Genomic DNA, 24,761 nt, shown 5'->3' with positions numbered 1-24,761 from the left:
CTCCTGAGTAGCCACCTGGCTAATTTTTGTATTTTAGTAGAGACAGGGTTTCACTATGTTGGCAGGCTGGTCTCGAACTCCTGACCTCAAGTGATCCACCTACCTCGGCCTCCCAAAGTGCTGGGATTACAGGCATGAGCTACCATACCTGGCTCTCAAACCATTTTAGGTAAGCAAAGACAGATTTGTCTGGCTTCACATTGCTGAATTATCCTCCAATCTATGTTTTTAGGAAGGACCTGGGGAATGGCAACATGGAGATATTTGGCTAAAATGTTAACCTTTCATGTTCTGCTTCAGTCTCTTTTGAAAATCCTTCCAATTTGCCTTTTGCAACCAGTTACTGACCTTGCCTTCTTCACCAGCATGTGAATTAATTGATAAAGGTCAGAATATTTGGGCTCAAAGGTTTCAACAGTTAAGTCAAATTTTCTGTCAAACCCTGTAGAATCTTGGAGCCTGCTTTAGAAACAGAAGAGTGAAATGTATTTACATTTAGACCATGGAAGTCTTTTATAATATTCTTAATTCACATTTTGGTGAAGCGGTATACACAATGGTAGGCTCCCCTCTTCCTGTGGGTTTTACCTGGAAAGGGGCTGTCAGAACAGAAGTTTCAGGGAAGGGGCCAGAGCCCTGGGGACTTTCCTCGGGTGATGGTGATGGAAGAAGAGGCAAGGCAGGACAGGAAGGCTCAGGTAAGAAAGACTATGCAGGCACAGGGGCAGGAGGAGAAGGAGCAGTTAGAGGCGAAAGAGACAAAGCCTCCTCAATATTTCTCAATTCAGAAAACGTGTCAGTTTACCTCCCTCAGCTTACTTCCTCAATGGAGGCAATTTTCTCTGTTCTTACAGAAATTTTAGAAATTTAGAAATTTCTAGGTCTCATTGGAAGTAAGTCTCCCATTTAATTTGTCTGGTTCTAAAATGAAATTTCTCTCTCTCTCTCTTCTCTTTTTTTTTTTTTTAGACAGAGTCTCACTATGTCACCCAGACTGGAGTGCAGTGGTGTGATCTCGGCTCACTGCACTCACCGCTTGCTGCATGACAGCCAGTAAGTCCAGGGACAAGGTATAGGGAGGGGCAGGGAAGGTGACTTTAATCCAGGGAGCCACCAAACTGAAGATGGTGAACTAATATCCTAAAGAACCATCTTAAATTAATACAATTTTCAGGCTCCTTGTATGTTAGGGAAGGGAGGAAGAAGGAGGTGGTTGAGGTGAAGAGGTCTGACAATGACAGACTTACGAGCTGCAGTGAGAGCCCAAGGGGATGGTGAAAATTCTTTGTTCTTTGTCAGGTCACAATGCTCTTATAAATCTTCAACATAACACTGTTACTTGTGCATACAACCTCTTTATCTTCTCAGGAGACAGTTTGGGGAAGGAATTATTGTCATCTGTGCTTTAAAGTTAAACTGTAAGCTAAATCCCTCCCATAGATAGCTTGGCCTATGTGCAGAAATGAGAAAAAGCAGTTAGCCTGAAAGATATCACCACAGGGTAGGAAGGGTTAGGAGTAAAATGCAGTTAGTCATGCTAGGCCTCCTTTTTCATTATTATATATTTAATTTACTTGAACATATAATTTTAATTTTTTATAGTTTTTTTTTTTTTTTTTTTTTTTGAGACAACATGGTGTAAAACCCTGTGTCTACTAAAAATACAAAAATTAGCCGGGTGTAGTGGTGTGTGCCTGTAATCCCAGCTACTCAGAAGGCTGAGGCAGGAGAATTGCTTGAACCCAGGAGGCAGAGGTTGCAGTGAGCTGAGATTGCACCACTGCACTTCAGCCTAGGTAACAGAGTGAGACTGTGTCTCAAATAAATAAATAAATAAATAAATAAATAATAACGTAATGAACTTTTTCATGTCTTTATATATTAAATATTTGCATTATTTAAATTGTTCAAAAGCATCAAAGATTCTTCTCAGTTATCAACTTCATTTCATTTATTTCATTGTATCAAACTATCAAGACCATTAATTTAATCTACAGCTAAATCTATTATTTTTTCATGTTAGAAATTCAACAAGAAAATTTTTCCCTAATGAAACCTCACATTTCAAGCATCAGTAGGCTGGGCGAGGTGGCTCACACCTGTAATCCCAGCACTTCAGGAGGCCGAGACAGGTGCATAACTTGAGGTCAGGAGTTTGAGCCCAGCCTGGCAAACATGGTGAAACCCTGTCTCTACTAAAACTATAAAAAATAGCTGGGCGTGTTGGCGTTCGCCCATAATCCCAGCTACTCTGGAGGCTGAGGCAGGGAAATAGCTTCAACCTGGGAGGTGGAGCTTGCAGTGAGCTGAGATCGCACCACTGCACTCCAGCCTGGGCTACAGAGCAAGACTCTCTCTCAAAAATAAATAAATAAATAAATAGGCATTAAGTAGTAAAAATAAAATAAAATAAAATAAAAAATAAGGCACAGTGTCTTGCTCTGTTATCCATGCTAGAGTGCAGCGGGGCTATCATAGCTGACCAACTTGGAACTTCTGGGCTGAGGCAATCCTCCTGGCTCAGCTTGCCTTGTATTATTTTAGAGACGAGGTCTTGCCCTGTTGCCCAGGCTGGTCTCCAACTGCTGGCGTAAAGCAATGCTTCCGCCCCAGCCTGTTGAGTTTCTGGGAGTACAGGCACAAGACATGCAGTCTAGCATTGTAGTAAAACAATTTTCAACAGATTCTTAATTTTCTTTCTTTCTTTCTTTTTCTTTATTTCTTTATTTATTTTTTTTGAGTTGGGAGTCTTACTCTGTCACCCAGGCTGGAGGGCAGTGGTGCAATCATAGTTCACTGTAGCCTGCCTCAGTCTCCCTAGTAGCTGAGATTACAGTCATGCATTATCATGCCTGGCCAACTTTAAAATATTAGCTAATACTTAAAAATTTGTAGAGACAGGGGTTTCACTATGTTGCCCAGGCTGGTCTCCAACTCCTAACCTCAACTGATCCTCCCTCCTCAGCCTCCTAAAGTGCTGGGATTGCAGATATGAGCCACCATACCTGGCTTAATTTTCTTATTTTAATTTTATATTAGTGATTATCATTGTTCCTAAGATAATTGGGGCAGTGACTCCTTTAAAATTTTAGAGACCTAATTTGTCTATTCACTTCACTGAAAGAGTATGCCAATTTGTTTCATGAGACAATATCCTATATTTATAAAGAAGGAAAATTCCTTCCACCAAACTAAGGGGCATTCTTAAGAAACAAATTGTGCTAAGTATCATCACTTAAGGTGAAAACAGAGGCAATGGTATCTATTAACAATGTTTATCAGTGAAGGAAACAAACTGAAAATATTAGCATCATTAGATCCTTGGAGGGCCTTCATCGCTGAAAATCTGAGTGATATTGTGATACCCTTTTGAGTCCGGCAGGACATTCTCTTTCCAGGGCATAGAACAGTGGGTGAATAATTTCTTTTCATTCATTTTCATTAAGGGATGAACTTCCTTAATGTTCTGGAGATTATTACATTTGATTTGTATAGATGTGAAAAGTGCTCATATTGCTGATTCCATTGCTTATATGTGATCATATAAATCCTTTCTCTCCTTTCTGTAGTGTGGTTTAAACTTAACCTTTAAAGGACATGTATTTGAATTTTTCAGCTGGTTAGAAACCTGAATATACCAATCACAGAAAACTTCTCCTTACATGCTACAGATTTAGTTTTCTCCCTGGACTAAGATGTCTTTTAGATATAGTAAATTTGTTAAAGCCAAGAACTCCTATGGAATGAAGTTGGGTGGGAGGGGGGACATTGAGTAGTAAGATCACTCTTGAAACAGTGATGCCACTCTTGCCGATATTGACTACTATTGGGCCCATAACATTTTTACTAAACATTGGAAAGACAAGATATGAACAACTTCTCATTGCTGCAGGCTCAAATACCAGGAAATACCATTATTCTCAGGACAATGAATAGACAATAAAAAAAGACTCACAGACCAGATTAGCTGTCCAGACAGGGACTGAATCCTTATCAACACGACCCAACAGAGATTGTCCCCAGAAATTCACTTCATAACATCAAAACCAAAAACCCACACTGATGGCAAAAAAATAATGATGCAAAAATGAGAGAGAGAGAGAGAGAGACCTGCCGTATAGCCATACTTAGTGGGTAAAAGCTAAAGAGCTCAATTTCTGCTCACGATACTTAATAGAACATAGGGAACATGAGCCAATAGCTTAATGGGTTCAGATCTGCACCAAGTGCCTGTTGGATGCAGGATTCTACTGTCTCCAATAATATGTCTCAGATGGATTAATTTTTTCTTTTTCTTTTCTTTTTTTTTTTTTTTTGAGACAGAGTCTCGCTCTGTCGCCCAGGCTGGGGTGCAACGGCACGATCTTGGCTCACTGCAACCTCCGCCTCCCGGGTTCACACACACCACAACGCCGGGCTTTTTTTTTTTTTTTTGTATTTTTAGTAGAGAGGGACTTTAGCCATGTTGGTCAGTCTGGTCTCGAACTCCTGACCTCAGTTGATCAGAAGTAGGTGAGGTCAGAAAACATACCCTGGGAGAGGCTGGCACAATGCCTAGAACCGCCATCGCTAGGCCTGGTGTTTTCTTCTGTAGTGGATACTAGTATTCACGTAGTGCAGGGACAAACCAATTAGATACTTCTGGGAGTTAAAAAGAGATGAATTTACAGTGCCATTTGAGAAGGGGTATTAAGGAATTTGCCAGGGCACTTGATTTAATTTCTTTTAGTCAGGAAAGAGTTAGGCGCTGGAGGCAAGTGGTAGGAAAGAAAGAACTTTATTGACCAACGGGTCAGGGCTTTTGGGCGAGGTCCACAAGCAATGGGGCCGGGGAAGTTCGCGCTGGCGCCTGCCTGCGGCGACTTTTATGTCCTGGGCTTGGAAATGGGAGGGCAGTGGGTGGGATAAGGGCGTGCCAGGGGCGTCTCCGTAGTAAGTTTCCGTTTCCTCAAATTGACGTCACATGGCGCCTGCTCAGTTGGTCTGCTTTTTTCCCTGGGGGCTGCATTTTCAGGCCCGCGGGTAAATTGGATGATGAAGAACCCGGAAGTAGTAAGGGGTGCGTCTTTTCTGTTCACCTTTCTCCATCTTGTCCTTTTCCCCTTCACCCAGACAGTACTAACGCATGTCAGGTGTAAACCGCAGGTTGAGAGAGAGCTAAGTATTTTCTGTCCATGAAGGTGATAAGCGCGAGCCTGAAGAAAGAAGGAAGGGGGAGGACACTGGCGCCAGAAATGGGAAAGGGCTGCTTGGGGGCGGGAAGGATGGGTGGGAGTGCTACCTAGAAAGCTGCCTGGCAATGGATGTAGGATGTGGAAGCGAGACATCAAACAGGCAGCTGTCACTTGAATAAAGTCTGAAGAAAGACTAGATATGTAAACGGCAGGAAATAGTAGGGAAACTGGACCCGGCTCCTCGTAAAACTTCCTGCCTTACATTTCAGGGAGGATCGCAGCGCATTTCCGCCAAGACATGTGAGACCTGGGCGCTGGGAGAGCCGTTCCCCTACACAAAGTACGCATATTATGTATACAACCCAGCGGGGACACTAAGAGCTCCAAAGGCCCTGTTTTCTTCCCAAAGAACAGCGCCCGTCTGCGTAGTTTGTACCTGGTTCTATGAAGTGAGAACGCATTCCCCCCAGCACAGAAAGCCTACTGAGTTAGAAGCAGAAGCTGTATAAAAGGTGACTGGGGGCTAGGGAAAAACACGAAGATTTTTACAGATCGTGAGAACCCAAGACACTGGAGACTATGGACCAATCTCTGCAGAAGGCAGCCCCGCATAGAAAGGGAAGAGCTGTGCGGCATTCACGGTGGTTACCTTATGTTGCAAGGGCTGACGCTTCTTATTTCTCCTCTGACAGAATGGATATGTTACTTACCATTCTCCAACCTTTCACGGTAAGAATGACATTTACACGCCACACACAACACAAGCTTTAGTACACAACCTATTCTTTTAACTAAATAGTTCAGGGGAAAGCGCGAACGCAGTCCCCCACTACCACAAATTATGCAGTCGAGTTTCCCACATTTGGGGAAATCGCAGGGGTCAGCACATCCGGAGTGCAATGGATAAGCCTCGCCCTGGGAAAACCACCTTCGTGATCATGGTATCTCCCCTGCCAGGTAAGTATGAGTGCAGGCACCTCCGCCCCGCCACAGCCTCATACGTCTCACCCTTTACACACAAGGTCACTTGCCCCGTGCACTCCCGAGCCCTTCTAGTCCTGGCACACAGCTGGGACTCTCAGGTCCGACCAGCGGTCCCGAACCCGCTCCCACAGCACGGGGACTCCTTCGTGGGAAGCAGCAGGTAGGGAAGCAGCAGCCCCTGCGCTGCCTCATCTACATAGAAGTCGCCCTGTGATGTCACCGACAGTGCCTTTCCCAGTCCCTGCCTTTCTGTCACTCAGCAGACCAACCCGCTCCGGAGCCCACAAGGGGGAAGTGACGTCTGCCTCTCTTTTTTCCCTCCTGCCCCCGCATGTGTTCTCTCCCAAAAAAGCTGGTTGTTGGCCTGTGTTGAGTAGCAAGCTTTCCGTGGCCAGATGGAGCCCGGGAACCCTTCTTCAAATAATGGCTTTTAATTCGCAGACTGGAACGTTTAGAATTACAAAAGAAACCGTTCTCTTCACATCCTTATCCTTGGGTTGTAGCATTCCGCTTGAAATTGGAAGCAGTTTAATATCAGAGAGAAACCATATTTATGAAAGTAAAGAGACTGCTCAGATGACTGCAAACCAGCCTTCCTTACTGATTTTATCACTGGTAATGTTATAAAGACAGTTGTCCAGTTTCATGAATCTCGTAGTTTTTTTTTTTTTTTTTTTTCCAAATTCAGTATTGTAGAAAAACAAGCTGCCCCAGAAGAGATTATTGGATACTCTCAAACGTGGTGTTGGACTTTGTCATCTCTTGCACAGCCATCTCCAGACCTTAGTGCTTACTTCATGTTAGTATTTTATATTCTGCAAAGACAAAAACTAAAATAATCCAAATTTGACACAAATACCTGGGATACATCTTATTTGAGATGTTTAACAAATGTCTGGATCATCTTTTCTTATATTGGATTATGGTGCAAGAAACACTGTGAAGTAAGCAAAGTTGGAATGCCCAAGTCAAAGACCATTTGAATATTTCCAAGTAGATTTGAGACAGAAATAATACCGAGTGGTCACAGGATAACAAATTCTAGGCAGCAGATTTACCTGACTTAAGGTTATGGGCTCATAAGACGCTGAAAAACCAGTGTGGACCAAGCTGGGTAAGACTGACTGGACCCAATGTGGTGCTGGATTTAATGTAGGTTTTACCTAGGCCCTCACTATATGCTCATTAACATACTAAATCACACACCCACCAGTGCCATGACAGTTCTGAGACCAATGTTTGATGTAAAAATGGATGGCACCACAGTTCCGAGACATCTCCACCTTTACCCAGGAATTTTCATTAATATTCCACTCCATTGTTAAAGTAACCCATCAAGATGAAACCCCAGAACCCATTGTTCTCTCTCGGGTATGCATGAACTCCCCTTTTTTGAGTGTGTACTTTTTGCTTTGCAATAAATCTCTTCTTTCACTGTTTGCGGACTCATCCTTGACTTCGTTCTTGAGATGGTATCAAGAGCCTGACAACCACGGCTGGGGTCGAGATCCCACCTGTCTGGGGACCTCCCCCAGCCTACCAGTATCACATTCTATTCCATTGCTCAAATCACAAAATATCGAATGGGGAGTTCTCCTTGGAGACCATCAAGTAAAGATTCATAAAGTAAAGATTCTGTGGCATGGTGGCCAGTCAGGCCACTGGAAGTTATGGAAAAATATTGAAAACAAGGGATTAGGTGACAGTATAGTAACTACTGAATACTAAATACTAAAGCCAGGCCCCATTCCCTGGATAGTGACAGAGAGACACATGGTCCACGTAATAGTGGAGAAATACTTTCTGGGTATCTGACCAGCCTTTGTGGAAAGAACTGGCACCATCCTGCAGATGTAACTGACTGATGGGTTCTTCCTGCCCACTGTACACACAAAATCAATTCGTGGAGACCATGGCATTGCAGTAAAGAGTTTCATTGACACAGGCCAGCCACAACCTGTGGGAGACAGAGTTATTACTCAAATTGATCTCACTGAAGGCTTGGAGGTAAGGGTTTTTCAAAGATAGTTTGGTGGGAAGGGGGCTAGGGTTTGGGCAGTGCTGATTGTTGGGGATGAAATCACAGGAGTGTGAAAAATGGCCCTCCTGCACTGAGTCAGCTTCTGGGTGGGGGCTAAGGGACTGGTTGATTTTCGGGCCAAATGGTGCCATCCAGTAGTCAGACATGCAAAAGCCTGAAAAGACATCTCAAGAGGCCAATCTTAGGTTCTACAATAGTGATGTTCTTCACAGCAGTAATTGGGGAAGCTGCAAATCTTGCGACCTCTGGAATAACGGCTGATAATTATTTAACAAGGCATACATCTTAGTAGAATTCAGGCCCCTTTCATCCTTCTAACTTGGTGGCCTTTCATTAGTTTTACAGGGGTAATTTAGTTTTGGGGAAGGTTATCATTTAAACCAACCTTTTTGGCTGTCCCCAACCTTTTTGGCACCAGGGACTGGTATCATGGAAGACAATTTTTCCATAGAAGGGGATGGTTTCTGGATGAAACTGTTCCACCTCAGTTCATCAGGCATTAGTTACAGTCTCATAAGGAGTGCGCAATCTGGATCCCTCACATGCGCAGTTCCCAATAGGGTCCGAGCTCTGATGAGAATCTAATGCAGATGTTTATCTGACAGGAGGCAGAGCTCAGGCGGTAATGCTCCAAAGCCTGCAGCTCACCTCCTGCTGTTTGGTTGGGTTCCTAACAGGCCATGGACCACTACCTGTCTTGTGACCCTGGGGGTTGGGGATCTCTGATTTAAACTATAAACACAAGTTTTCCCAAAGAGTGCTTGGGAGAAATTGCACAGGAATGAGCAAAGACAGCCAGCCTGTGAGGCTAGAACCAAGATGGAGTCAGCCATGTCAGCTTTCTCTTATTGTCACAATTTTGCAAAGGTAGTTTCTGAGGGACTACACTGGACACTTGTTAAAAGCATCAGACAGATCTTATTGTACGTACTACAGTAGGCAAGAGAGACCAACAGAGAACTGAGCTCAACCTCAAATACAGCAGGAAGAGTCGAAGATTATAGCCAGTTGGCAAGGTAAGAAAGTCAGTGGATGGAAAATTACTAAGAGGAACTTGATTAGCTATCAAAGGTGGTTGGGAGGACTCTTGCTAAACTAGACTCAACAGTACTCTTTTCTAAAACTGGACTTGGCAAGCAAAGAACTAATAGAGAAAAGGGCTCAGAGGAAACTACTAAGGTTTGGTCAAAGATGGAGTTCTTGTCAACTCTACATTGAAGCTTCTGCAAATAAACGAAGACCAATCAAATGGGAAAAAAAGCAAAGGCTATTTATTCTGAGCTTGCTATAGCAGGGGATCAGCCACTATTACTTGTGTTTTGGCAGAGACTTGAAGGCAGAAGGGTGGGAAAGCTTTTTAAAAAGAAAGGCTTCAGGTATGCTTGGACTGGACGCTGTCAGCATGATGAAGCTGTAGATAGATGGAGAAAATAAAAATATTTTACCCCAGAATATATTTCTTTGGCATATTTTAAGATGGCTGTCAGAGAGCCAGCAAACAGAAGTAACTCTGCAAAACTGTCTTTTGTAGGGGAAATTTATACCTGCAGAAAATCTGCATTAATCCAGCCTTCCCTTGTCAGGATTGAGAAATAAAAATAAGCCCTAGGCCCTACAACCAACTGAACCGACCCCTTCTTGGCTGAGAGGACCGCAGAGAAACCTTGAAAGCTGTTTCTGGCTGTGACAGAATAGGAGGTCGGACATGCCCCCTTAAAATCCCTCCCTCACTAACTGCCATTATGAGGCAGGAGAACAGGAGAGGGAATTGGAAGTTCGATAAAAGACACAATGAGTAAAGGCACAAACAGAAGCAAGGTGATGGGGCAGAAGAGCAAGAAGCAAGAAAAAAGGCAGAAGTTGAGCAGCGAAAACAAAAAGTAAGATTTAAAAAAAGCAAGCAAGGCCGGGTGCAGTGGCTTACTCCTGTAATCCCAGTATTTTGGGAGGCCAAGGCAGGCAGATCGCCTGAGGTCAAGAGTTTGAGATCAGTCTTGCCAACTTGTCGAAACCCTGTCTCTACTAAAAATACAAAAAATTAGCTGGGCGTGGTGGTGCACTCCTGTACTCCAGGCTACTCAGGAGGCTGAGATGGGAGCATCGCTTGAACCCGGGAGGGGGAGGTTGCAGTGAGCTGAGATTGCGCCACTACACTCCAGACTGGGCAACAGAGAGAGCCTCTGTCTCAAAAAAAAAAAAAAAAAAAAAAGCAAGCAAGGACCCCATTGCTGTCAAGATCCAAACCAGTAAAGGGGCAGCCCCTCAGAGATAGAATGTGCATTCGAGAAAAAAAGTATCCTTAACATAACTCTATATGATAATCAGCTCATTAAAATTCAGGTATATGGACTGCATATCATGCATTTACTTAAAATTATGAGATGGAGGCAATGTGCAAGCACACAAGGGCCAAAGTAACTAAGCAACCCACCTATGAGTCTAAAGGCAAACACTGGCTAAAGATTACTCATCCTCGTGAAGAGAAGAAAAAAAACCATACAGAAACAGACCCAAAGTACACCAAACTAATACTGATCTCATCTCGCAGAGGTCAGCCCACTCTCCCCACTCTGAGAGTGTTACTGTGCTTAATAAACTTTTGCTTTGCTTTGCTGCTTTGTGTGTGTCATGCACAGTTCTTTGTTTGGGACACCAAGAGCCTGGAACTGCACAGCACCATCTGGTAAGAATTAGAATTTTTTTTCTTAAGGGTTAACAAACCAACTCTTTGGAAAGACTTGCATCACTACTGTTATCAACCAGCAGCCTGACACTTTCCCTGCCTTTTGTGGTTTTGACAAAGCAAGCAAGCAGCATTCCCTCCTGGTAAGAGACCACCGACCTAGGAATGATTCTGGCCAGACTACAGAGGATGTGCAGTGAGGGTTTTCATGTCCTCTGTCCTCTGCTTCAGCTTTTGACGTCAGAGGGCCACAAACTCCACTCTCAGGTAGCTAATGCCACCATTTTATGAACATGGGCCCCATGGAGAGGCACAAAGCGCAATTGCACATCTTCCCATTTTTCCTCTTATAAATATTCATATTGGAATATTATTAGGTATTGCTCCAGTGAAAGATACATTTGCAGAATGTACTCAAATTAGAAGCGTTATATAAACACTATAATGTAGCAATGGCGCATCCAGTTCTCTACACTATAGAAATATCTGCAGTGTAGACATTTCCACAATGACCAAAGATATGTGTACAAGAATGTTGACTGCAGCATTCTTTGTAATCCTAAAACCATGAAACCAACCTCATCCCAAAAACATTTATTTATTTATTTATTTGTTTATTTATTTATTTATTTTTGAGATGGAGTCACACTCTGTTGCCCAGGCTGGAGTGTAACCATCCCAGCTCACTGCAGCCTCCACCTCCCAAGTTCAAATGATTCTCCTGCCTCAGCCTCCCGAGTAGCTGGGATTACAGGCACATGCCACCACACCTGGTTAACAAAAACATTTTGAAAAGGGTTAAATAAATCATGCACAAACTGGGGAAAAATACTGTTTTCAAAAATGATGGAGAGGATCACTATGATGATGACTGATTCCACTGGTCACATTATTGACAGAACAATCAGTAAATCCAGGCACATCCTGGAGATACTACTGGACTCTTATTACTAAAATATGAAAAACTGGAGGCATGTAAATTACTCGTTTAAGTGTATAACGGACTGAATTAGAATTTTATCACGTGAGAAGTAGGTTCCTAGCACTCCGTTTCAGGATAAAATCTTCCCCATTTATGTAGTGATTGACAATGCGTGCATGCTTTAAAAGTTGCAATAAGCGTCCCTGGGTGGGCTCGAACCACCAACCTTTCGGTTAACAGCCGAACGCGCTAACCGATTGCGCCACAGAGACAAGAACTATCCAGTCTAGTAGGCTATATAGGAAGGGCGCACTCACTAAACTTCCTCTGTCCCTTTTATTCTCAGGGCCCGGCAGGACGACTGAGCAAGGCCTTGGAAAACCAGAGAGATTAGAGCGATGAGTTGCGCTGGTCACATTGGATACCTGCGCGTTAGGAGATTTTGGAGCCAGACGGAGAGCCGAATGGCCTTCGCCTGCCCTGCCCCTCTCCTGCTTCAGAAGCCCCCAGAAGCTCCCCGGTCGGCCACCCAGTCCGAGCCGCCAGGGGTCCCAAGGGAAGCTGAACGCCCGGCGGGCTCCCGGGATGGTTCTTCCCGTTCTTTGTGCCGCCTTCAGCAAGTGAGGGAGCCTGTGCCCACCCCGCCCAGTCGCTTTCGGGGCCGCTGCGAAGCTGCCGCTGCCATCTTCGGATCCTGTGTCCCGCACGGGGGCTCCACCAGGGAAGGGATGGTGGCGAGGGTCGCTCCTGGGTCCCCTTGCGGGGAGCAGGGTCTGGCACTCACCAGGGCGCCGGACTAGGACTTGCCGAATGAATCCATCGTCGCCTTTAGCTTTTAGTCCTTTGAAGAACCCTGAGAGTGGAAATCAAGAGATATTTTCCATGGGGAACTTCTTTTTACAAAGCGTTGATTTCTCGGCACCCCGCGGGGCAGCCAACTGGCAGGGCCTCCGGTGCATCTTCTGCGCGGTGGAGCCGCAGGGGCTCAGCTGGGCGGTGGTCGGGTGTCCTGGGGCCTTAGGGCAGGAGCAGGGGAAGGGAAAAGCAAAAGCCTGGAAAGAAGCCGGGGAGCGGCGGACCAGACCTCCAGACCTCCTGAAAGGCTCGTGCAGAGGCACAGGTGGGATCTTCTGGAAGTGAGAATTGTTTTTATTTGTTTATTTATTGTAGCAGAATGGGGAAATGGAGAGAGAATCCGAAAGAGTCCCAAACTCGAGGACCTATTGCTCCCCAAGAATAACATCATCCAGAACTAGACAGAAAACTAGGAGTCTGGGAACCCTGAAATCCTTGGAGGAGTAGCATCATCATGACCCTCTGTGTTCCTTTTGGCAAAGGACTTGCTTCCATCGTTTGTTCAATTGTCTGTTAAATAAATAAATAAAACCTTTTTCATATATCTTTAAAATTACATTGGTTCTATTATGATTACAAATAATGCTACAGTCATCATTCTTGTACACTTCTCATTGCCCACTGGTATATTTCTATAGGGTGGAGGCCTGGAGAGCAGTTGTTCCAGGATAGTGTTTACACAGCTTTTATTTCATTCCATTTTCTTTCCTTTGTTGCTTTATTAGCTATAATCCTTTTCTTATTTCAGTGGCTGCTTTAGGGTTTCTGGGATACATCTTTAATTTCTCACAGTCTGCTTTCAATTGTCATTATACCTCCCTTTCTGGCCTTTATCCTAGTGTTATGTAATTCCACTTTATGTATTGTAAGCTTTGTGATTCGTTAGTATTACTTTTATTTACTGCATCAAATATTTTTTAAAAGTTAAATTATAAGAAAACGTGTAGTACATGCTTTCTAAATGCCATTTCCAATATTCGTTTCTTTGCATAGGCCCACATTTTTATCTGGTATCCTTTTGCTTCTGCCTGGAGGACTCTTAAGATTTCTTGTAGCATGGGTTGGAACATTCTTTTAGCTTTTGTATGTTTTTCAGTATCCTTATTTCACTCACAGTTTTGAAATTTTATTTTTGCATAGAATTCTAGGTTACCTTATTTTCTCTAGGTACTTAAAAATTGTAGCGATTTATGAAGCATTTTCATTATAATATCATCTTTCTTTCCTGTGTTTGTAAAAATGGCATAAAGCCAGTTTCTCGTGCTGGTTATATAATTTTCGGATTGTGTATTTAAATTTAAAATATTAAATTTTATTAAACTAAAAAAATTAATCACGAATGTCCTAGATTCATCTTAAATTCCACCAACAGTGCGCTTAAAATGTGCCCAACCTGAGAGTCAAACCTACCTGCTGACGTGTAATTTGTGTTTGTGAGACATTCTCAACAGCATTTGCTTTCCCCAGCCGAGTGATTTTCCTCACATCTGAATGTCTTCAGTGCAAAAGGAAACCTTTTATTTGCAAAAATACTTTAAACTATTCTTACTTCAAGTAAGTGCATTAAATACAAACTTCTCAGTTGCATCTCTGGGATCCATGGAAAGCCCGAGAGAGACAATCAAGTCCTTCAGGATCAAGAGCTAAACAAGGGAGGACAAAGAGTGGCTTCTTCACTAGGAGTCAAGCCAAAGTCAACTGATTTGGTCTCCAACGGAGACTGGAACTCGGTTCACCAGTGAAGTGAGGACCCGGCCCAGAGGAGGCGGACTTTCTCTTCGTGGTGCCTTCAGACAGGAAATCTCCTAGGATTTCCTTTTTTCCCTTTGATCTACTTCCAACTCTCCCGTTCTATTTCTTCAAGAGTTTTTTCGGATCCCTACTGAGAAGGAACTAAGGGCCGGTGCCCTTTCCTACCGGTCCCTCTCTGGCGGGGTGTCTTTGGCGCCCAAGTTCACCCTGCACTTTGCTACCTGCCTCAGACAGCGAGAGGACAAAGGAGGGCGGCGGGTGAGGTGGGAACCACAGAGTCACGCGCACCTGCGCCTCCTGGGCTCCTAGCAAATTGAATAAATGCCCCCTGAAGCTTCTCTGCAGGTCACAGGAAAGGGGAGGGTGCGGGAGAAGCTTCAAGAACCATCGGGAGGACCTGGCCTTGCCCCTGGGCCTTGAAGACAGGCCTGGCCTGGCTGATTTTGACGAGTAGGCCCAAAGAAAAGGTTCAAGGGCGGCCCAAACCCCGACCCAGAGATTAAGGCTCTTAAATAAGTCTGACGGTTTTGAGCCTCCTCATTCCCCTCATTAGACTCGATCCCGCCTGTATCAGGAGACTCCTTCGCCAAAATTCAGAGACCAAGAAAGAGAAAGATTGGGCAGATCAAAGGCTGTAATTAACTCAAATAGGAAACATAATTTTTCTGACAAATTGTGTGTGTGCTGTGAGAAAAAGACTAGCCTCAAGGAGAGTCTGTTTTTTTGGCTTGAGTGTAGGGAAGAATGGAGTTGCCACCAACTATGGTGCGTTGAAACGGCAGGTGCATCAGGATGTAGACGTCAAGGAATTAAAAGTATTTTACCCCAAAATACATTTCTTTGACATATTTTGAGATGTCTGTTCAGAAAGCCAGCTGCAGAAGTAGCCCTGCAAAGTTGCCTTTTGTTGGAGAGATTTGCGTCTGTAGAGAGTCTGCATTGATGCAGCCAAGACTCCTTGCCCAGATCTAGGAAAGATGAACTGAGAGTTTGACACCTGTAAAGGTCTGAAAGAAACTTTCAGGGTTTATTCTCTCTGAGCGCTGCTACTTGTAAGCTTTCATTTACATATTAAGACCAACTTTGCTAGCCAAGCCTCCTCTTCTCTCCCTCCGATAACCTGTCTTGTCCACAATAAATGGATATACCTCTGACTCTGATGGTGCCTGGTTTTGGCCATGCTTTGTGCTCTCATTCATTCTGTTACCTCGAGATGGTATATAAGCTTCTGCATCCCATTGTGGGTAGGGTAATCACTCTGTGGCTCTCCCCATGTACATGTCAGTACGTTTCATGCCTTTTCACCTACTAATCTGCCTTTTGTGACTTGATTTTTGAGTGAAACTTCAGAGGGTTTAGAGGGAGGGTTTCCATTGGCCCTTACAGTTTTGGAGCTGTAAGCAGGATAGCAAAGCTCTGCTCTTCTGGAAGCTGCAGTGAAGAACCCAGGATCTGATCAGCTGTCATAAGGGTAAGAACTTTTTACCAGCCAGGCTCCCGGCCTCCTTCTCTTTGTGGAATCTGATCAAGTGAATAGTAAAAATCAGTTTCTATTCCCTCTCCAAAATCTTGATTAATGGGAGAAAAGGATTTGTGTGACTAGTCTTGGGTGTAGTGACTCTGGTGTGCTTTTTGGTACTTTGCGGTACCAATTCAAATTGTTTAATCCCTTTCTTCCCAGAAATTGTCTGTTCCTTTGTCTTTGTCTTTTTGTGTTATTCTGTCATAAAGGGGAGTATTCGTTGAGGTTCCTTCTCATCTTATTTTATCTCCTTTGAGAGCTTGACTTGTGACCAAGTGGGAGCACTTTCTCTTGGTTTCACCTATCTGGTAAGAGGTGGTAATTTTCAGGTCATACTAGGTAGCCTGTCTGAAAATGGTTGGGAACCCGAGCACACTTTTTGTTCTGACTATGTCAAGCTCTTGGGGTTTGCCTTAAGAAATCCCATCCCTTCGAGGCTTTTGTCGTCTCAACTCTTGTTGCCTGATTAGTCCTAGGAAAGCTCAATCCCAAGAGGGCCTACATGGTATCACAGACTCACAGGTCTGTGACTGGAAGCCCCCACAAATGTGTCCAGATGATATCTGGAGGCAAATATCATCCTTAACCATCTGTGGCCTACTCCTTGCATTGAACTTTTTTCTTGGAAGGGAATCTTTGCGATTGCCTCTTGTATGAACTTCCCAGGAAGTTAACCTGGAAAATGACATCCTGGGCCTTCCACAAAGAGGCTATTTGGTTGAATTGCTATTGGAATAATTACACCATTGGATATTCTAGTTGCCATTGGACTGAAGATGGATCCCTTAAATTAGACACCTGAATTTAAAAAAATTTAGAGATCTCTGATTTTAAACAGCTGATAGGAAGATCAAATTTAAAGAAAGGCACATACTAGTGTCATAGAGCTACCCTTAAAAATTCTCTTGACAATATTATCTGTGTTGTGTAGGGGAAAAATTCTCTTGACTAAATTAAAGAGCAAAATTTGATCCAAAACAAAGTAAAATTCTTCATAAGCTCAAACTGCCTGCTCTGGATCCCTTCCGGGATTCACAATAAAGTGCACTACTTTGCCGTTCAGTACTTAAAGTTTTGTGCTTTTGCTGCCATAGCCTGGGTTCAATTTGCAGTCAGGGAACCAGTTTATTTTGGCTTGATATTTGTGTGGCTTTTGACTTTTTGGAATACCCATTTATTGATCGTCTTCCCTTTCATGGGTAACTTTGTTTGTTTTTTTGTTTATTAAGACGGAGTCTCACTCTATCACCCAGGCTGGAGTGCACTAGCGCGATCTCAGCTCACTGCAACCTGCGCCTCCCAGGTTCAAGTGATTCTCCCACCTCAGTCTCTCAAGTAGCTGGGATTACAGTCACCCACTACCATGCCTGGCTAATTTTTGTATTTTTAGTAGAGACAAGGTTTTACCATGTTGTCCAGGTTGGTCTTGACCTCCTGACCTCAAATGATCCTCTTGCCTTGGCTTCCCAAAGTATTGGGATTATAGACGTGAGCCACCACTCCTGGCCGTTGGCAGCTTTTGATTTCCTGTCCTTGCAGCTTCCAAAGTTTCTGATGAGAAATCTGTTGATAATCTTATTAAACATTTCTTGCATATGACCTGTTCCTTTTCTCTTACTGATTTAAAGATTCTCTTTCTCTGACTTTTGAAAGTTTGATTATAATGTTTTTTGGTATAGGTCTCTTTAAGTTTATCTTCTTTGGAGTTTATTAGGCTACTGTGTTTGTGTTCATGTCTTTCATCAAATTTGGGAAGTTTTCAGCCATTATTTCTTCAAATATTCTCTCTTGCCCTTCTCTCCTTCTTTAGAAATTCCACAATGCAAGACCGGGCACAGTGGCTCGTGCCTGTAATCCCAGCACTTTGGGAGGCCAAGGCAGGAGCATCACCTGAGTTCAGGAGTTTGAGACCAGCCTGACCAACATGGAGAAACTCTGTCTCTACTAAAAATACAAAATTAGCCAGGCATGGTGGTGCATGCCTGCAATCCCAACTTCTTGGGAGGCGGAGGCGGGAGAATCAATTGAACCCAGGAGGCAGAGTTTGCGGTGAGCCGAGATCGCACCATTGCATTCCAGTCTGGGCAGCAAGAGCGAAACCCCATCCCCTGAGCCCCCAACAACAACAACAACAAAGAAATTCCACAATGCATATGTTGGTCCACCTGATGGTCACTTAGGCTCTGTTCACTTTTCTTCAGTTGTTTCTTTATTTCTGTTCCTCAAACTGGATGATTTCTGTTGCCTTATCTTCGGGTTCACTGTTTCTTCTGCCTGCTCAACTTTCTTTAAATGTGACTTTGAATCCCTCTAGTTAACTTTTTATTTCACTTATTTTACTTTTCAGATCCAGTACTTCCTTTTTCTTTCTTTTTTGATTTTCTATCCTTTATTTATATTTTCCTTTTGTTCATGCATCATTTTCTTGTCTTTTGCTACATCTTCCTGTAGCTCTTTGGGCACCTTTAAGACAGCTGTTTTAAAGTCTGTCAAGTAGAAGTTCCAGCAGGTTTCTTTTTGAATTTTTATTTTTTCTCTTTAATTATTTATTATTTTTCTCTTCATTTTTCCCCATGGCCTAAGCTGAATTTGACTCTGAGGTATTTTTCAGTAAGAGTTTCTGTTTTTTTTTTTTTTTTTGCTTTTATTTATTTTTATTGTTGTTATTGTTGTTGAAAACTGGACATTTGAATCTACTAGTGTGATTAACTCTAGAACTTAGATTCTTCTCCTTCCTCAGGGTTTGCTATTTTTTGTTATTATTATTATTTTTTTTTATTGTAGGTTGTCTCTGTATCAAGGATCAGCCTGAGGTGAAAAAATTATGGTATTCACAGATGTTTTCTGAGCCTGAACCTTTCCCTGGGTGTGTGGTCATTCCCTAATTTTACCTGTATATGCAGCTATATGCAGCTACTCTTGAATATTTTATCCTTTAATGTCTGACTGCAAAAAGGGGAAAAAGAGAAAAATTGAGGGAGGGTTAAAAAAGGGTACCACCCCTTTAAAGTTTCTGGAAGTTGCTTCAGCTTAGGGTAAGGAGTTTGCTACACTGGGGGGAGGTACAACAGTAGCTGCCAGATGCTTTGTCCTGTGCTGCAATCAGCCATTAGAGAACAGAGACCCAATATGTGCGTGTGTGCGTGTGTGTGTGTTTTGAGATGAAGTCTTGCTCTGTCACCCAGGCTGGAGTACAATGGCATGATCTCAGGTCACTGCAGCCTCCGCCTCCTGGGTCAAGTGATTCTTCTGCCCCAGCCTCCTGAGTAACTGGGGTTACAGGTGCCTTCTACCATACCTGGCTAATTTTAGTAGATACAGAGTTTTACCATGTTGGCCAGGCTGGTCTTCAACTCCTGACCTCAGGTAATCCACCCACCTCAGTCTCCAAAAGTGCTAGGATTACAGGCATGAGCCATTGCACCCAGCCCAGACCCCCAATATTTGGAGACAGCATCCTTTTTGCTAATTCTGATCCTGAAAGATGTGTGCAGCTTACCGTAGGAACACAAGCTGACTGCTTTGGGGGTAGTGTTGGGTAGCTGCTATTGTGCTAAGGGCTGAAATTGGCTGAAATTACCTACAGTTTACCATCTGGGCCTTCCTCTGGAAGTTGCAAGCCTTCAGTAGGCTCCAGAGTTCTGAAATATTTACATCAGACAGATCTTGCCAGTGCAGTTGTTGTCTAGATTCCAGGTGCTTCTCATTCCACCATCTTCCCAGGATACCCTCTGACCTTCTGGATTTTGAATTCGGTCAAGCTGTTCTGTAACAGTTGGGGAGGAAGCCAACAAAGATCCTGCTAAGAAAGCTCCCTGGAAAAAAATGTTCAAAAGTAACACAAGTATCAAACTGGAAAAAATTGATTTAGGAAGTGAATCCAGGTTGTCATGGTGAAAAAGGGGGCAGAACCTTAGCTACTGAACTGCAGCCTGGGTGTAAGGTGACAACCATTGCTCTTTTAGTTTGGTCTGACCAGCAAAGGTGGCCTTGTTATATAAATAAAGCCCCTCAGGTAGTCAAAACTTATTTACTTGATGGCTGCTTTTCCCCCTCCCCACCCGACTCTCCCTCTTTTTAAATTTATTTATCTGTTTATTTATTTATTTATTTCTTTTCTCTAGGGATTTATCCAATTCAGAGGGCTTTTCCCCATAATTTGGAACTTTCCTTTCGATTTGATCAAGTCAGATAGAACTGGTCAAACCCAATGGGGAAAAGGTAAACAACAACAAAAACAGAGACAAACAAAAAAAAAACAGTTAAGAAAAGTAATGATCACACAACTTATATGATTGCTGAGCACTGTAATGGTAAGAAGAAATTATGACCAGTTGCTTGTTAATCTTAACTTTAGTCATTTAGGAGAATTCCCAAGACAAAACACAGATTCAGTTACTTACCTAGGAATGGGGCCCAGGCTGAAGGCTGCTCTGTACCATCCTAGAAGCAGGAAAAAATCAAACTCTCCTTTCCTGTTAGAAGTGAACTGAAACTCCAGAAAGTAATTGCCTGCTCTCCATCATCATGGAAGCAGAACAACTTGTCTTCATTGTTGGAAGCAAGTAAAACTCCAGAAAATGAGTTGTATGGCAAAAAACAAACAAACAAAAAACAAAAACAAAAAAACAAACAACAACAACAAAAAAACACCTTAGATATCAACCAAATTTTGGGAAATCAGGGATTCTCTGTAGGGGGTGGATCTCTGAGGCCTCAGCAAATTGTCCTATTGGTTTGAGCAATAAAGATAGCTCAAGCTGGTACCAAGCACCGATAGGAGATTTGTCAAAGGTCAGGGCACTTCCACTCATAATTCCTTCATGGTTATCAATTGTAAACCAAAAAGTATGTAAGACAGGTCTGAATTGATTTAGAAAGCTTATTTTGGACTCTTACTCATAGGTAATTCTAGTCTTCATAGAGGTATGGCAGCCAGGTGAAAATTGTAGGGACCTGGGAATAATTTTGGTATAACAGAAGTTAAATAATTTGTCTAAGCAATAGCTTGGCAACTTTGGGAGCCAAATTGTAATCCTGGAAAGAATAATACTTGGCCTGAGATGTAACAACCACTCCTCCAGGTTGTCTTTTAACTTGGGAAGTAAGTTCTAGTGTGTTTCTGTAGTGTGGAACTTTTAGAAATAATATTCTTGTCACATTTGACAACACCCATGGCTGATCTAGACAAAATATCATCCAGCCAGTGTTTAGCCCTGATTTGCATATGAGGCTTTGGGCTGGTCATCTGGTAACTTTTCACTTGGCAGTGGTGATGAAGTAACTGAAACTCCAGAAAGAAGAGTTACTAGATACCTCAAAAGTGATGAAGATATTAGAAGTCCTGGCCTTAGGGGTCCAAGGAAGAGCAAGGTTTGTGGGTAATAATCTGTATAAATCTGATAGGAAGCTATAAGGAGAACTTTTAGGACTTTGAGATGGGTGAAAGTTAGAGCCTAGATTAATCAAGCACCTATGGCTTCTAACACCATCAGTTGCCTGTACTCAGCCACCTTCAGCAGTGCTAGCTGACTCTAGTGAGCAATAGCATTCCAGCAGAGGACAGAAGGCTGCACAAAGCCCTGGTGTTTGTGTCCCCCCATCTAGACAGACATAGTAGCATGCAGGGACAAAGCGAAAGAGAAGGGTAGTCAGAGACAATGTGAATCTGTTCACCACATATTGTAAATGCATTTAAAAATATTGTTAGCTCATATTTGCAGTTAGCACTAATTATGAAGTTGTTGGACTGAGGACTTTATTTGTGACTCTCACCATCTCCAAAGCCAGCAATGAAGGGTCTCTTCCTCATTGAATCACTAACATGTTTTGGATCTCTCTGACTTCCTAGTTCACAGACCTCTGACCTCTAGACCCAGACTTTAAAGGTCCATGTCATTACATTAGTCAACCTTTATAATCTCACCATTTTAAGGTTAATTTAATTGTATCTGCAAAATCCCTTTGCCAGTGTAACATAATTATGTAATTAGCAACTATAAGAAAGCTGAAATGAGTTTTAAACCAACCCAATTGTCCCATAGAACTGATGTTTACGGTTTCTTTTGAATAAACATAGAAATTGACCCTTTCAGTCTTGAAATTTGAGAAAGTTACATTTGTATTATCTGAGTTCTTTTCTCAGGAAACCAACCATCTGGCCTTCCAGATAGTATCAAAGAACTGAAATTTACCAGAGTACCACATCTGGACAATGAGATGTCAGACCCCTTATTCCATCATAATTGCCTAAGTGACCACATGCTTCCTGTTGACCAATTCCTCTTTCTTACCTCTCCGTAATTCCTGTTTTCCTACATGTAGTTCCATTTCTTCCCTGCTATCTAAACCCTGAATTTTCATTGATCAGGAAGATGGATTTGAGACTGATCTCCCATCTCCTAAGTTGCAATACCTGATGAAAGCCTTCTTCCCTGGCAATACTAGTTGGCTCAGTGATTGGCTTTCTCTGCAGCGAGCAGCAAGACTTAAATCAAACTTCTGGTGTTTCAGTAACAAGTATCCTAATACCAGACAAAATAAACAAGAGATTGTAAGGCAAAAAATGTTACCAAAGACAATGAGGAATATTGTGTGATGATAAAAGGGTTAATCCATCAGGAAGAGAGTACAGTTATAAATACACATGCATCTAACAGAACCTCAAAACACAGGAAGCAAAAACTGACAGTATTGAAGAGAGAAATAGACAATTTAACAATAGTAGATGGAGACTTTAATACCACAACTTTCAATAATGGATAGAGCAACTACGCAGAAGACCAATAAAGAAATAAAAGATTTAAACAACGTAACCTACCAGACATCTATAGAATACTCCACTCAACAAAAACAGAATATAATTCCTCTCAAGTACACATGGGACATTCTAATGAATAGACCATATGCTAGCCCTTGACATAAATCTTAATAAATTTAAAAGGATTGAAATCATATAGCTTCTGATATATCTTATAAATTAATACTATCACACACTATAGTTTCAGGTTAGCATGTAGGGTATGCAGTTTGTTGGTCCTGCTTCCTTCCGTTTGTCATGAATGTGGAGGTGACCATAGTTACACATGTGTAGGCCAATAGCCCAGGAAATTCAGGCAGCTGAAGGGAAAGGACAGATATTCCATAAGAGTCTCCCTATCTCAGTCTCACAAAACCAGGGAGGAATTGATACATAGGAAGTGAAGAGGTACATCAGGGGATCACTTCTCTTCTGTCTATGCCTGTCTTTAAAACCTCAGTTTTATCCCTCTAAACCTCATTGCACAGGAATGCTGTTGATCACCACCAACCACCACAGACTCATGACCTTGATTTTTACCATGATCTGTCTGAGACTATATCCTCAGGCCAATGACTTTGGCTCAATGCAAATCATTAGTGTTCCATAAAAACTGCTTCAAACATATAGTTACAGTTTATAAGTCATTCTAAATTAGGTGGCCACTACATGTATTTAAAGAGATATACATAAATTATTTCAGTGATTGTGATAAATTGGAAAGGAAGCCTGTGAAGTTAGAATGAAAATCATAAGTGTCAAGCACAAAATATGTATATAGAGATTATAACACAAAGCAACCCACACATAGAAGAGGAGAGTGGGGTAAGGAGTTATGAATATCAAACTTGTCCTCAAGTTAAGTGAAAAGCCAACATGGGCCAAGTGTGGTGGCTTATGCCCGTAATTCCAATACTTTGGGAGGCCAAGGTGTGAGAATAACTTGGGCCCAGGAGTTTGAGACCAGCCTGGGCAACATAGTGAGACCCCATACACACACATACACACACACACACACACAAAATAGCTGAGGGTGGTGACATGTGCCTGTAGTCCCAGTTATTCAGGAGGCTGAGGCAGGAGGATCCCTTGAGCCTGGGAGTTTGAGGTTGCAGTGAGCTGTGATCACGCCATTGCACTCCAGGTTGAGCAGCAGAGCTGGACCCTGTCCATTAAAATCAAAAACAAACAAACAAAAAAATGCTTCCCCAGTGAGGGAAAAGATGCCAGTATAACATTGGTGTGCAGCAAGAAGTATATTAAGACATTGACCAAAACCCTTTTATTATTTATTTTGCTTTTATTTTTTGAGACAAGGTCTCACTTTGTCATCCAGAATGGAGCGCAGTGGCATGATCTTGGTTCATTGCAGCAAAAAACACCTGGACCCAAGTGATCCTCCCATACCAGTCTCCTGAATAGCTGGGACTACAGACATGCAACATATGCCCGGCTAACTTTTTTTTTTTCTTTGACGCAGAGTCTCGCTCTGTTGCCCAGGATAGAGTTCAGTAGCACTATCTCTGCTCACTGCAAGCTCTGCCTCCCGGGTTCACGCCGTTCTCCTGCCTCAGCCTCCCAAGTAGCTGGGACTACAGGCACCTACCACCACACTCGGCTACTTTTTTTGATTTTTAGTAAAGACGAGGTTTCACCGTGTCATGCAGGATGGTCTCGATCTCCTGACCTCATAATCCGCCCGCCTCGGCCTCCCAAAGTGCTGGGAGTACAGGCATGAGCCACCACACCCATCCCTATGCGTGGCTAATTTTTAAAAATTTTTTGTAGAGACAGGGTTCGCCCTGCTGCCCAGGTTGGTCTCAAACTCCTGAGCTCAAGGGATCCAACCATCTCGGTCTCCCAAAGTGGTGGGATTACAGGTGTGAACCACTGCACCTGGCCTCTAAATCCATATAAATCAATTATTCACACACTGAGCAGAATATTCAGGATTTTTTTTCTTATAATATAAATGATGTGGAAAACTGGAGAACCAAAGCAGAATGTCAAGACTATCAAAAAGTGTTAA

General features: G+C 42.8%; 1 long non-coding RNA gene, 2 other non-coding genes and 1 pseudogene across 3 annotated transcripts; 1 reads left to right on the top strand and 3 right to left on the bottom strand.

Annotated features, from left to right (window-relative positions):
* Positions 1–24,761, top strand: part of LOC102146482 (NBPF family member NBPF6-like protein) — a 138,161-nt pseudogene that overhangs the window by 101,978 nt on the left and 11,422 nt on the right.
* LOC135971423 (uncharacterized) lies at positions 4,762–6,139 on the bottom strand. The gene is made up of 2 exons (XR_010587606.1): positions 5,824–6,139; positions 4,762–5,195 (listed from the first exon to the last, which is right to left on the bottom strand). It is a non-coding gene; the product is annotated as an uncharacterized lncRNA (long non-coding RNA).
* Positions 5,976–6,139, bottom strand: LOC135969027 (U1 spliceosomal RNA). Its single transcript, XR_010584081.1, has one exon. It is a non-coding gene; the product is annotated as a U1 spliceosomal RNA (small nuclear RNA).
* TRNAN-GUU (transfer RNA asparagine (anticodon GUU)) lies at positions 12,003–12,076 on the bottom strand. Its single transcript has one exon. It is a non-coding gene; the product is annotated as a tRNA-Asn (tRNA).

The sequence above is a fragment of the Macaca fascicularis genome, chromosome 1 (genome assembly GCF_037993035.2).
Source record: "Macaca fascicularis isolate 582-1 chromosome 1, T2T-MFA8v1.1".
NCBI classification, from domain to species: Eukaryota; Metazoa; Chordata; class Mammalia; order Primates; family Cercopithecidae; genus Macaca; species Macaca fascicularis.
This window is presented reverse-complemented; position numbering and strand designations above follow the sequence as displayed.